Here is a 14645-nt window from a genome sequence, read left to right as displayed (position 1 = left end):
TTGATTGAAAGAAGACAGATTTATTGGCAGGTTTGTGAGTCTGGGAATGCTTGGAAGAGGTTACTGATATTCTTGAGATAGAAGAGGGAGTGCAATTAGTAACATAGATACACTTTGAATTCGTTCCAGCGGGTTATTGTACTGATTCTGAATCATCAAGTACTTTATTATGTATCTATGTATTATTTGTTATAGTTAACTCTGGTATCAATTCTTTTAGAACTGTGGTTCTTATACATACCCTGTCTTTGAAGCATTTTCTCCCCTATCTGTTAAAGCCTAGAGAACAGCAATAATTTTAGGTCACTACTCAGACTTTCCTAGTCATTATGCTGTCCACAGTTGGACTGGTACCCTGCATAGGTACTGAACTGGCCTCCTTTATAGATACGAGGAATGCAAGAAAAGGAAGTTTGAGGAGGCTATATTAAGAATGGGATATGGTTGGATTCACTCCAGGATAAAATCCTAATAAATAAGAAGCAAAAGTGAGAAGAAATCAGAGTATGTGATCAGATAATTGATATTTTGCAGAGTAAAAGGAGGGCTGCTGCAAAACTGTGTTCTGCCTCTTGCATGCTCGTGTGTTTGTGTCTTCCTGTCTATGAATCATTATGTGTCTGTGGTGTTTTTACATATCTATATGAAGAATAAGTGGGTTGATCCAAGTGGACTCTGAGGCCTCTATTGTGTCTGGAATTCTATAACTCTGTCATTTTGTGTTTTTATCTGTGTTCACCTGTATATTATTGTATATGCTGTCATAAATGCATCCTGGGTATTTTTTGCTCTGTACCTGCATAGTTATAGTGGAAGTTAGTGGGAGGAAGTTTTTCCTCCAACCTTATGACTTAATTAGAGTTAGATAGATGAATGGAAAAACTTCTCCCTCGTTTTCTTGCTTCCTGGCCAATCTTGGAACTGCCAGAACTTGGGAATTTTTACAGAATGAATCAAAGGTGATTTCACTTGTGATTGTTAATTTTGTATCAACTTGACTGAGCTATGAGGTGCTCAGATATTTTGTCAAGCATCATTTTGGGTGTGTCTGTGAGGATGTTTTCTGGGTAAAATTAACACTGGAATCATCAGTTTCAGTAAAGGAGATTACCCTCCCTAATATGGATTGGCCTCATGCAATCAGTTGAAAGCCTGAATAGAATAAAAAGGCTGAACCTTCTGTGAATAAAAGGGAACTTTCCCTGACTTACTGCCTTGAGCTGGAATATCAGTCTTTTCTTTCCTTCAGGCTCAAATGGAAACATTGGCTCTTCTTAGGGCTTGATTTCGCCAACTTTTGAACTGAAACTTACACCACCAGCTCTTCTGGGTCTCCAATCTGTTGGTTGCACATCTTGGGATTTCTCAGCCTCCATAATCACATTAGTCAGTTCCTTATAATAAATATCTTTACACACACAGATACACACACACACAGATACACACACACACACACACACACTCTCTTGTTGGTTTTGTTTCCCTGGAGAACCCTGACTAATGTAACACCTAAGAAATCTGTGAGAATGAATGCAGTGGGTTTCTGAAGGCCTGCTTAGAAATGGGGCTTTGGGAGTGACTCTGGGGAATTATAGACAGAGAAAGAGAGGGCCTAAGTGATTCACAGTCACCTCCCACCTGGCTTAATTTCAAGGAGGGAGGTGATTCTAATCATGATTATAGTAGTTTAGATTTTGCCTGAAATACATCCATGGGAAATTTCAAAACCTATGTGAGGAGACTGCCCCTGAATTTTGTGTAGCTAAACGTGGCCCATACAGGAATGAAATTCTAAATCCTTGAAATTTAACTTCAGATTTCCTTCCTTATTTTTTGGTGAGAGCTAAATCAGTAGAGTGTAGTGGAAAATTTGCTAGACTGAAATGTAGACCGTGTGCTCCAGCTCTGCCTGTTTCAGCCAAGTGGAGGCTGTTTTGGCTCCTTGGGATTCACTCAGTTCTCTCATCTTTGATGTTGAGATAACACATGCAGGTCACAGTGTTGCTGTGCAAATTGGGCAGACTAAGGAATTAGAAGCTGATTTCTGAACTGGGATGGACTGTTGATGTGAACATTCACACCCAGGGATTTTTCAGGAATAGTAAGCAGGTGTTATCATGGAGTTGAAGAAGTCCTGGCAAAGTGAAAACTGAAGTGTTGGTGCTGCCTTATCATAAATCGGAATCTGATATGCAACCTTTTAAATCTGTATCAGGAATAAGTGCAGGGTCAGTGACTTGTTTTAACTTCCTTAACCTCTTTAAATCTCAGTGCCTTCTGTATAATGACCATGGTAATGTCTCCCAGCCTGCCTCTGGGATTCCCAAAAGGACTGAGAGAAATGTTGGGGGCCAAAGTTGGTGAAAGTGTAATTTAAGAGATGATAGATAATATAGTAATAAATGTACATAAACTCTTTGATCCAGCAATTTCCTCAGATCTATCATTCAGAAATACTGAACATATACCTTCAAATATATACACACACATATGTTCATTACAGCATTCTTTACTAGAGCAGAGAAACATCCTAAACAGTCATCAATCATAACTGTTTAAGTTAATAAGGGTTTATAAGTCAAAAGAAAATATAGTGAAACTTTAAGAACAATAAAGTAGATCTATGTGTACTGACATGAAAACATATCAGATAATATATATATATATATATTTTCAGATACAAACGCATGTGTCTGCATGGAGAGAGAGTGTGTGTGAGAGAGAAAGGACCAAAAGAAAATCACAAAACTGTAACATATAGCATAATCCTCTTTATTATTTTTAAAGTTCCTGTGTAAGTATATCGACACATAAGAAAGGAAATGCATAGAAAGTCTAGAAGGATGCATCAAGCTCTTAATGATGGTTACTTCTCTGGGTGGGTATTGGGATTTGGACAGAAATATAGAAAAGATTTTTCACTTTACCCCTATATTCTTCGGTATAATTATATATCGATATAAGCAAAATGTAAAATATATATACTTGTATATATGTTATCTATTTTAAACAACACTAATATTATATATATATATTTCACATCACCTATATATATATATATTTCACATCACCTAAATGAGTATATTTCCAATGATTTATTCCAATAATCTCACTTGTGTTTTAGCTTTTATCTATTTTAAAAATAAGAATAGACTACAGTGAAAATGCCTCTTTATTGGGTTTGTGCATTTTGTCCTTTTTATGTCTTATTCTCCTCTCATGTCCCCTAAAACAGTGCTTCTCCAACTTCCATGCATAAAAATCAACTGGAGGGCTTGTTAAAGCACATATCTGACCCCCAACAACAAAGATTCTGATGCTGTTAAAGGCATTCAGTTTTATAAGAAAAGCAAAGCATAAAAGTTTGGAAAATTTGCAGCCTGAAAATGTGACAGAAAAGAAAATCCCATTTTCTGAGGAGAAATTTAGGCTGGCTGCAGAAATTTGCATAAGTAACAAGGAGCCAAATGTTAATCCCCAAGACAAGGGAAAAATGTCACCAGGGCATGTCAGAGGTCTTCACAGCACCCCTCCCATCACAAGCCCAGAGACCTAGGAAGAAAAAATGGTTTCATGGGTTGGGCCCAGGGTCCTTGTGCTGTGTGTAGCCTGGAGACTTGGTGCTCTGTTTCCCAGCCACTCCAGCCATGGCTAAAAGGGGCCAAGGTACAGCATGGGCTACTGCTTCAGAGAGTGGACGCCCCAAGCCTTGGCAACTTCCATGTGGTGTTGAGCCTATGGGGTCACGGAAGTCAAGAATTGAGGTTTGGGAACCTCCATCTAGATTTCAGAGGATGTATGGAAATAGCTGGATGTCTAGGCAGAAGTTTGCTACAGGGAGGGCTTCTCACAGAGATCCTCTGATAGGGCAGTGCAGAAGGAAAATGTCAGGTTGGAGCCCACAAAGAGAGTCCCTACTGAGGCACCACTTGGTGGAGCTGGGAGAAGAGGGCCACCGTCCTCCCAGACCCCAGAATGGTAGATCCACTGACAGCTTGCACTGGAAAAGCTGTAGACACCAGCCCATGAAAACAGCTGAGAGGAAGCTCTACTCCACAAAGCCACAGAGGTAGAGCTGCTCAAGACCATTGGAACCCACCTCTTATATCAGCGTGACCTGGGTGTGAGACGTGGAGTTGAAGGAGAACATTTTGGAACTCTAAGATTTGACTGTCACCACTGGATTTGATACTTGTATGGGGACTGTAGCCTCTTTGTTTTGGCCAATTTCTCCCATTTGGAATGGCTGTGTTTACCCAATGCCTGTACTCTACCCCTTCCCACTGTATCTAGGAAGTAACTAACCTGCTTTTGATTTTTAGGCTCATAATTGAAAGGGACTTGCCTTGTCTCAGGTGAGACTTTGGATTGTGGACTTTTGAGTTAATGCTGAACTGATTAAGACTTTGGGGGACTGTTGGGAAGGGATGATTGATTTTGAAATGTGAGGATGTGAGATTTGGGAGGGCCAGTGGTAGAATAATATGGTTGGCTGTGTCCTCACCCATATCTCATCTTGAAATCCCATGGTTGTTGGAGGTACCCGGTGGGACATAATTGACTCATGGGAGCAAGTCTTTCCCGTGCTGTTCTTGTGATAGTGAATAAGTCTCAGGAAATATGATGGTTTTAAGCAGAGTTCCCCTGCACAAGCTCTCTCTCTTTGCCTGCTACCATCCATGTAAGATGTGACTTGCTCTTTCTTGCCTTCCACCCTGATTGTGAGGCTTCTCCTGTCATGTGGAACTGTAAGTCCAATTAAACCTCTTTTGGCCAGGCATGGTGGCTCATGCCTGTAATCTCAGCACTTTGGGAGGCCAAGGTGGGTGGATCACGAAGTCAGCAGATCGAGACCATCCTCGCTAACACGGGTGTGGTGGCTGGTGCCTGTAGTCCCAGCTACTTAGGAGGCTGAGGCAGGAGAATGGTGTGAACCTGGGAGGTGGAGCTTGCAGTGAACCTAGAGAGCGCCAGCCACTGCACTCCAGCCTGGGTGACAGAGCGAGACTCCATCTCAAAAAACAAACAAACAAACAAACCTCTTTCTTTTGTAAACTGCTCAGGCTTGGGTATGTCTTTATCTGCAGCATGAAAATAGATCAATACACTTTAGAAATGAGAAACAGAGACCCAGAGAGATTCTGTGACATATCCAAGGTCACAGAGTTTCACACAAATGAAAATGAGTACACATTAGTTAAGGTTTTATCCCCCCACTTCTTTTGAAAGAAGCCTTCTGCACCCTTTAGCCAATCAATGTGACAGTATTCATGGCATTTTTCATTACTGCAGTTCTTGTGAAAGTTAATTTAGTGTTCAGGGCTCTTTTATGCCTTTCAAAACATACCATAAAGCAGAATTTTTATTTTAGTTATATGTTGGACTGGGCTACCATACTAGTAAATGCTTCCCTGTTAAATGAATCCTTTTATAATATTTTCACAAAATTTATTACTTTCCTCAATTCTGTCTTCCCCTATTCAGGAACCATATCATTGTCCCTATATTTTAACATTTTTTAATTTAGAAGATTATTTCCTCTGAATAGTCTCTTGTCTTTCTGTTTATTCCCACCTTCACCCTGAAACTTAATTGTGTGTTAAATCTCTCATAACCTTGGCATTCCTAAATAATTTAAATGTAAAATAATTGGAAATGGGGATAAATTAAGGTATTTTTTAAAAGCTCTTATAGAAAGTATTTTTTGGGGGGTCAATTTCTAATGTACCCTTGACTTGGACAACATGTTCCAGGGTAGATTTTTCAATTTCATAAGGTAGTGTTGGGAAAAAATAAAACTGTATGTTCCAGTCTTTCTACCTTCTCCCCTACAATATAGTATTCTGATGTTCCAGCTGCACAGAAGAATCTGAAACTAAAAGTTAGAACCCATTTTTCAAGGAAACTTGATCCCCTACCAGGGCTCAGTGACATATTTCTGGACTATTTTGTGACCAGGGATTCTTTGACATTGTAAGAAACCATATAGCACTTGCAGAAAAGAACCTGGAATCTGACTGCAGAAGGGGGTTAAACTTCATTCAACTCTCAACACTTTTAAGCTTGAGGTAGAATTCCTTGGAAGCCCCTTGTTTGGCCACATGGCCTAGATCTAGACCAGCATGCATTCTTCAAGGATGCCTTTCTCATTTAAAAATGATCCCTTGCCCTCCAGACAGGAGACAGGATCTTCTAATGCCCTGAATATTTTATAGGTTTATATTTGTTGGTTTAAATTTTTCATGCCTTATTTTGAAAAGGCGTCCCTGCCCCTGCGCCACTCTCTAGACTTCATCCACCAGATGTATGTTGTTGAAAACAGATAGATACCTGTGTACTGTACTGGATGTAAATAGAGGGTCCATAAAATCAAATGCCAAACAGGATCAGGTATGTATTGTAAATGGGTGTGGCAGCTCTGATGATGACTGAAGTGAGCTGTAGAGCACATGTTCTGTCAAAAGAGAGGAGGGAAAACATGAATGTCTGTGTGAAGTGTCCCAATCCAAAATGGAGTTTGCTCGGTGACTCAAGCCTGTAATCCCAGCACTTTGGGAGGCTGAGACGGGCGGATCACGAGGTCAGGAGATCGAGACGATCCTGGCTAACCCAGTGAAACCCCGTCTCTACTAAAAAATACAAAAAACTAGCCAGGCGAGGTGGCGGGCGCCTAGTCCCAGCTACGCAGGAGGCTGAGGCAGGAGAATGGCATGAACCCCGGAGGCGGAGCTTGCAGTGAGCTGAGATCTGGCCACTGCACTCCAGCCTGGGCAACGCAGTGAGACTCCGTCTCAAAAAAAAAAAAAAAAAAAGAAATGTGAACCAAATCTTTTAAACTGGATTTGGCTTATGGTCCTCTAGTGTGTGATTTATGTTTATAGGTTAGCTTTTCTTTTATAGGTTATATAAAGTAAATGAAACAGTGATGACAATTATGTGAATGTACAGTATTAGAAATTACTATTAAAGGAATGCATCGTCTTTCTCAAAATAATTTTTCTTTACTTTCCTTTGCTTTCTTTTCTTCTATCTCATTTTATTCTTGCTTTCCTAAAATAATACAAAGGACTTTCTCTAATGCCAGTCAGCCATGTATATGTATATATACACACATATATGATCATGTATTATACAATATTATATATGTTAAATGAATACGAAATGCATACACATGCGTTTATAATGTCATACTACATTTCATATATCATATAAGAACTATCATATATAATAATCATACATTCATGAACGATTTGAAATATACTATTATTTGCAGTCACACATCTTCCATCTTTTATTTGGAAATAAGGTATTTGGCAATGCAAGCATTTAGAATACAATTGTAAACTTAGAAATAAATGTTAAAAAGTCATCATAAAACCTCTGTACTTTCTTTGCAAAGAAAGATGATGTTTTCTTCTAGACAATCATGTACAACATAAGGCAGCACATTGGAAGCAGCACATTGGACAGGTGTGGTGACAAAGATGACTTCTTAGCAGCCTGCGCATCCCACTTTCCAAAAGGAGGTGGGCATGCTTTCAAGCAGAGTCTTAAACTGTCGGCTTGCAGGCCCAATTACAATGCTCTTAAATGATTTGAATGTAATGCCTTTCCAGTTTCACGTCCCTCACCACTCTAATAGGAGGCCCAGCTTTCCTTATGGACATTACATGCCTAGTCTTTGAGGTCATTTGCATCTGCAACCCTTGTGTTAAGAGCATTACAAAAGACACAGCAAAGGTTGTGTGTCATCAGAAAAATGGAAGAGGCTTTGAAAAGGCCACCTCTGCAGTGCTGAGTCCAAGAAGTATTTTGCAGAGGAGTAAATATCAACTTACTTTTTCATTTGCAGAAATCTTTGGCACCTCTTGTTGAGCACCAACATTTCAGGGTTAGACATGAGCATGTCTCATTATACGTTCCTTTCTTTCTTTCCATAGGAATCTTTCCTTTCTTTTCTATGGCAGTGGCCCCTAACCCCTTTTCTTTCAGTTACTTTCACTCACTCCAAGCCTGGATGAGGAGTGAGAGTCTTTTGACTGACCTTGTCCTGCTGTTCCTCTGAATGCAAGTATTCTAATTTTTTAGACATGGTGTGTGTGTGTATGCACGCACACACGTACACTCATTTCTAATTCCTAAGACAAAGCTTAAGAGGGATAATGATAAAAATAGCCAAAATAGAAGTTACACTACTTGAACAAATTAAAATTTTATTTTCATTCTAGCCAGCCTTTTCAGAATGCCCTTCCTACATAGTACTGAAAACTTTTAATAACATAGCTAGAATTTTATTTTAGATGTGCTAGCATAAGCTACATAGACTTTAACTCAAAGTAGAATCAGAATAGAACTGCTACTAAGCCCAGTGAAACACTCTATTCCTAATAAAACCTATTTACTTACCTTGCTCCTGAGCTTGAGCCCTTGTGCTTGCCCCCTCAAGGCTCTTGAAGTGCAGAATCACTTTCTACCTGCCTGGGTGCTGAAGGCTTGTGTCTGAGGGTTCCAAGCTATTCCATAATCATTTTTGTAGACATCTCTTCCAACCCTCAGTGAACACTCAGGGTAAAAAGGCTGTTTTCTCTCTGGTCTAAAGATTCCTCCTCTAGACTTCAGACTACCCTATGGTCACATTTCTGGAAACTCAACTAGTGATCTGCCTTGGAAGTCATGGGGTCTCCAGGTCATGCTGTGTCTCACAATGACTAGAGTGTTTTATTAAATGTGTCAGTTACTACTTTGAGAACCCAGTTCTCTGATGAACCATGCCTGATGTTTCTAGTTCTACTCCAGAGGAATAGTGGTCAGTTTAACCCAGACAAATATAGCTGGACATCGGTGATTTAACGCAACATTTTCTAAGACATGTTTTGTAAAACGCTACTAATATTCCACAGTTAAATGCATTTAGGAAACCTTGAATACTGTCACCCTTTTGGGAAAGTCACCATTTACATAACATATTAAGGGCTCTGAAATCTTCTTTAGTAAAAACACCTGATCAGTTTTTGATGCTAAGTATGTTCCAACTTAATTGGCCATGGAATCATCCCCCTTCCCACCGCTTCCCACCCATACAGTGACTTTTTAATATCATTTAATATCTTAAAGACCACTGGTGCAGAAATGTAGACACTTTCTGGTGTCATCTTGCAATACTACTTTTTTTTCCAATCAATGCCTTCTTTCACTTTCCTAGGTGACTATTTCACCCCATCATCTCTCTCCTCAACTTCCAATAGCCCTTCCACTCTCTTCATTCTGGACTGATGACTTGATTCTCACTCCAGTCACTGAGAAAATAGAAGCAATCAGAAGAAAACTTCTCTATCCACTCATTACCAAATTTTGCACATTACTTGCACCTGTGCTATAGATTCAGCCTCCTCTCCTGTTATAGTGAATCAATTGCCTGCACTCTGATGTGAGTTTAGCACTGCAGGTGTCATGATGAAGCTCATTCCTTTTTAGCTGCTTGAGAACTTTGCTCCTCCAGGGATGCCATTTCTTTCCAGCATCATTAAATTCCTCCCCCACTACATTATTTCCCAACATACAAACATATTATACTGTTTCTTATATCAAAACAAAACAACAAGACAAAACCCCTCTCTTGATTCCCATATACCTTTCCAGTGAGTACCCATTTCCTCTGCTTGGTGTACAGGAAAGTTCTTGAAGGAGTTTGCTATACTCAATATCTCTCTTATCTCTTTTCATCTTCTCTATAATTTTGCCCTCAGGAACAGTTCTTATTTGACATGACCCTCGAGGTTGATAAATCAAACAGCCAATTCTCAGTCCTCATTTACTCATACTGAGGCTTTGAACCAGTTAATCATTCCCTCCTTCTTGAAGTTCCTTTTTTCCCATGAGTTGAAATAGATCTAGATGGTTACTTATTTCTGGCACAGCAGGCAGCATGACTTTCTTGTTTGCATCGGTTCCTCTGTCTCCCAGTTCCATGAAGGTGTTGCAAAGGCAGCCTAAGTAGATGCTGTACAACACTTTGTTGGTGTTCCAGCCTAAGTAGATGTTGTACACACCTTGTTGATGTTCCAGCTTTCGAGCTTTGAGTTTAGGAAACTCCAATCTTTTAAAGTCGTTGACAACAAAGCTGCCTGACCTTTGACCCACAGAAAAAGGTGATCATTTATTACCTTGGTCAAGAAACAAATCCGCCCTTTAACCGAGAGGGAGATACTGTTTTAGCTTTCAAAGCTGTTTAGTATGCAAACATCTTTAAAAAGGTCCTTCCCAACAAAGTTCTCACATGTAGAAACATCACAGAGAATTGTTTCTCAACCAAAACTCCCACCTGGAGTTCTCCTCTGGTATTTATTTGGCTTTCTCCTCCCTCTTTTCATTCAGATCACTTTCAACTGTCACAGGCCTTCTTTGACCACCTCCCCTTTTCTTCTTTGTTTTTCTTTGTAGCACTCAGCTCTATCTGAAATGATACTGCATATGAATTTAATGCTAGGTTGGCTATCTGCCCCATTCAGATGCAAATTCCAGGTGCCCAGAACTTTGTTTTGTTCACTGTTGAATCCCAGCTCCTGGAAGAGTATTTGATAGGGTAGATGATCACTAAATTGTTGTTAAATGAATATATGGATAATTCTGTTCAGTAACCCTGTCTGCCTCCTTAGATTTTTAGAATGAATCACTCAGATGTACTGTCCCCATGCAAAGAAGTAAGACTTTTAAAATTATTCTTTCAGTATAAAAATGTAGCTTAGCCACAAAGGGAACATTAATGCATACAATTTGTACAAAAGGAAGAAGAGAATAATTTGTTAATGTATCCCTTTGTGAACCATAAGTGTTCTCTGAACCTTGAATAACAATAAAGAGACATGTATATTTTAAAATTATTTCCAAGGAAAGTGGTTAAATATTTTAGAAAACCTTAAATCTTTAAGAGAAGGGCTTCAGTTATCAGGAAAATTTACTAACAAATATAACTGTGTGATTATCTTAGTTAATTAATGAATTATGCTCTATTGCATTATCTAGTTCAGTCATTGACAGAATATACTAAAAATAAACAGAATGCCTTTGCTGTAATCTAGCCTTGTAGTTAGATTAAAAACAACAACAATGACAACAACAAAAATTCACGTAATTTTCACTGAATCTTGTCATATATGACAGCCATGTGTCCTACCCACACAAGCCTTAGCAAGTGCTTTTTTTTTTTTTTTTTTTAAAGTATGTGTTATCTTGCCTGATTTATTTTAAGATCCAGGTTCTAATTGTATTCAGATAATTAGCCAGGTGACCTCGGTTGGTTTATTTGATTTCTCCATCCATTTAGCAGTCACTTTAGTCTTGAGTACAGATTAGAAGAAAACTTCTCTTCTTTCAGTTCTCGAGCCTATTAAGGTTTTGTTGTTGTTGTTGTTCCAGTAGCGTTAGCGAGGTGTGAAGTTGATGAGCTCCCACCCTCTGTACACTAGTTCCTCAATGGATTAGAAGCTCAAGAATAGGAAGATAACATTTCAGCAGCAGCAAACCCAGGAAGCGGAGCATCGTGGTCTCCGCCTGAATCACTGATTGAATCATCTGTGTGCCTGGGACAGTAGGCAGGCTGATTTCAGGCCACCATATGTGTGTGAGGCCTGGCTGTGTTCTTCTCCTGGACTTTCCTCTGGGTGCTAATTGCTTTAGTGAGAGAAACTGTGCAAAGCAATTAAACAGCCCCCTTCTCTCACAGTCCTAGCTCTCAAAAACTAGGGGCTGGGACAGGGCTCCTGCTCTCCCAGTGGGTTGCAAATTGCTCAGAATGAATAAATACATTTGTTCACTTTTCAAACTGTGACCAGCCACCTGGTCTCTTGTGTTGCTCTCAGAGCAGAGAAGGCAGATGACGGGCTCCTCATTGCTGAACTCCAGCCCATAAAAATGCTTCACCGCACTCTGAGCTATTTTTGCAAGGACATCTGTTGCCAAAAAAGAATTTTAATTAAGCAAAAACACATCTCTGTTTTGTCCATGGCAAGGAGGCTTGTGAAAGCTTTCTTGTCTCAGATGCATGCTAAATCTGGAGAAATGGAAGCCTTAAGGTATTTTGTGAGGGACATTTTGCTGCTCAATTTGAGGGACACAACAGATTTTCCATGGGAAGGAAATTATTGGAAGTGCATGTTTGCACTTTTCAAAATAAGGCCCAGACTGCATTAATAATTAATTGTACATAATATAATCTGACATGTTACCCCACGGTTTGATAAAGTCGAAAGCTATTTCCACAAGGCAACTTGCCAGTTCTTTTGCTCTCTTCCAATCTTCTTCCCAGGTGATATTCATCATTTTAACATCAAGCTTCCAGAACACCACATTAACACATAAATTAGAGGACCTGGTGCTGTGCTGGCTGTTATAACTAGTCTAGATGTAATTGTCCAATCAGAAAGGGGGAAAAAAAAAAAGTAAAGTGATAAACGAAGTCAGAAAGCAGGCTGTAGACATTAATACTGCATAAATTGCTTAAGATTGGGTTGGAGAGTGGGGAGGCAGCCTATCTCTAGTTTTCATAAATGCAAGTATATTGAGTGCTTTTTTCACTCTTCAAACACTGACATAATAGCAGATACAAATTCTTCATATATGAAACTGATTCTGTAACCATATACCCTTCAAATCCCTTAAGTGCCTTTTGGGGCACCCTCTCTGGCAGCACAAGCATATCAGACAAGCTGACTACAAGGGGGCACTTTCAAGGAGCAGGTCCCGAGGGGCATTGCTGGGCAGCATGGCAGGATGAATTACCTGATAATATTAAGGTTGTTTCTGACCACTTCTATTAGGGGTTGGGGTCACTCATTTGCCCTCTCCGAGGGTGGACAGAGATCATCTAGGCTGAAGCAGAAGGAGCTCGTATTTCTACATGATAGGATCTTTGCAGACAGGAATCTAGCTGTTACATCAAGGATGGGAATACAGAATCTCATATCATACAAGAAACTTACAGTGTTTCTTTCGACTCTGAAATCTTTCTGACAATTCAATACCCACTTTTTGAGATTTACTCATCATTAGGAGTAGCAGGGGGAAACAAAGTGTTATTTATTTATTTATTTATTGTTAGTTTTTCCTTTCTAAGGATGGTGGCCATTTTGTTTGTGATTGCCAAGATACTCACTGTCCCCCTGCCCCCAACAATTCTTAACAAGATTAGTTTTGTTCTACCTAATGCATAATATAAAAAGCATGAATCTCCCAGGTCCTAGTCCCCTCACCTAAATAAATATTTATGGAATTAAAGTGCATATTACTAATCCTTTCAACACTTGTTAGTTTTATGATGATTCTTCTGAGGTCAGTGATGATAACTGCTTGTGCAAATTTAATTTAAAGTTTGCTTTCAACGTCATTTTCTTTAGGCTTGCCATTGCAAGTTAAGAAGAAAAGAAAAATATATTAGCTAACAAAACTGCCAAATCCCAGGTTTAAAAGCTTTAGAAACCACTAAATCCAAGGCCTTAATCAATGTCATCAGAACTCAGCCTGTTCTTCTATATGCTTTCCTTTGTGATGACATTTTCTCAGGCAGGCCTTTCTATTTGATGGTGTCAAGCAGCTCCTGCCTCAACTTACCCTTGCAGCACTTCCTTTCCGTTGATTGCAGCAAAAAACTAGACTCTAAGTACCCTGGTGAGAGCACAGACTGATGTGGACTGCCTAGGTTTGCATTCTGACTCATACTGAGCTATCAAATAGCTCACTAGCTATTTGATCTCTTCCAGGAAATTTATACTGTGTACCTCAGTTTCCTTATCTGCATATTAAAGATAATAGTAATTCCTACTTTGTAGGCTTGTTGGAAGTATTAAATACATTTAATGCATATGCCAAGCATATGAGATTTACTACTATTATATACCATCCGTGAAAATTAATATTGTGGCTGGGGTATAGAATGCATTGATTGGACAAACCTGAGTCAAGTATCTTCTTCGGAAACTAGGATGTGATCTTCTCACACTTAAATCAGAAGGGTGAAGAATAAAAAGGGAGTTATTCCCTAAAATAAATCTGGGAATCTCTTGTAAGGCCAGATAACTGATGCCAACGACCTTAGTAATTTATTACAACTAGCCAAGGGATTCTACAGTATTGGCATTGCTTAGAATCTAATCAAACAAAATAGTGGAGGTGAAAATGTTTTTTAAATAACAAAACACAGTAAGATCTCAATGTGATTGGGTCATTGACTTGCTCTAGACACTCAGTAAAAGCACACACTGTTCTAAATCCTAAAAATGGATGTGCAGCAGATCTGGCCTTTCTTATCACAGACTTCACCATAATATTGAGAACACAGACACTGAGGCACAGCAAATAACTGACTTGTGTTCAACAAGAAACAAGGGCAAAAGAGTCTTATATAAATAAACAATGGTGAGGTCGGCAATTAGGAAGACATCAGAGTAGCTAGTTCTAATCATAAAAGATTTATTAAAGGAAATCATTTGCTAATGGAAATTCGAAACCACAGAATAAGGCAATATTGAATTATTAACCCCCCAAAATAACTTTTCCACACCCGCATAATACTGAACTTGAGAGATTTGTTGCATTGAATCTAGATTAAAGGAACAATTCAACCACTTCCCCAGTCATCAAAACCTTTTACC

The sequence above is a fragment of the Chlorocebus sabaeus genome, chromosome 10 (assembly GCF_047675955.1).
Source record: "Chlorocebus sabaeus isolate Y175 chromosome 10, mChlSab1.0.hap1, whole genome shotgun sequence".
NCBI classification, from domain to species: Eukaryota; Metazoa; Chordata; class Mammalia; order Primates; family Cercopithecidae; genus Chlorocebus; species Chlorocebus sabaeus.
Note: the sequence above shows the minus strand (reverse complement) of the source record.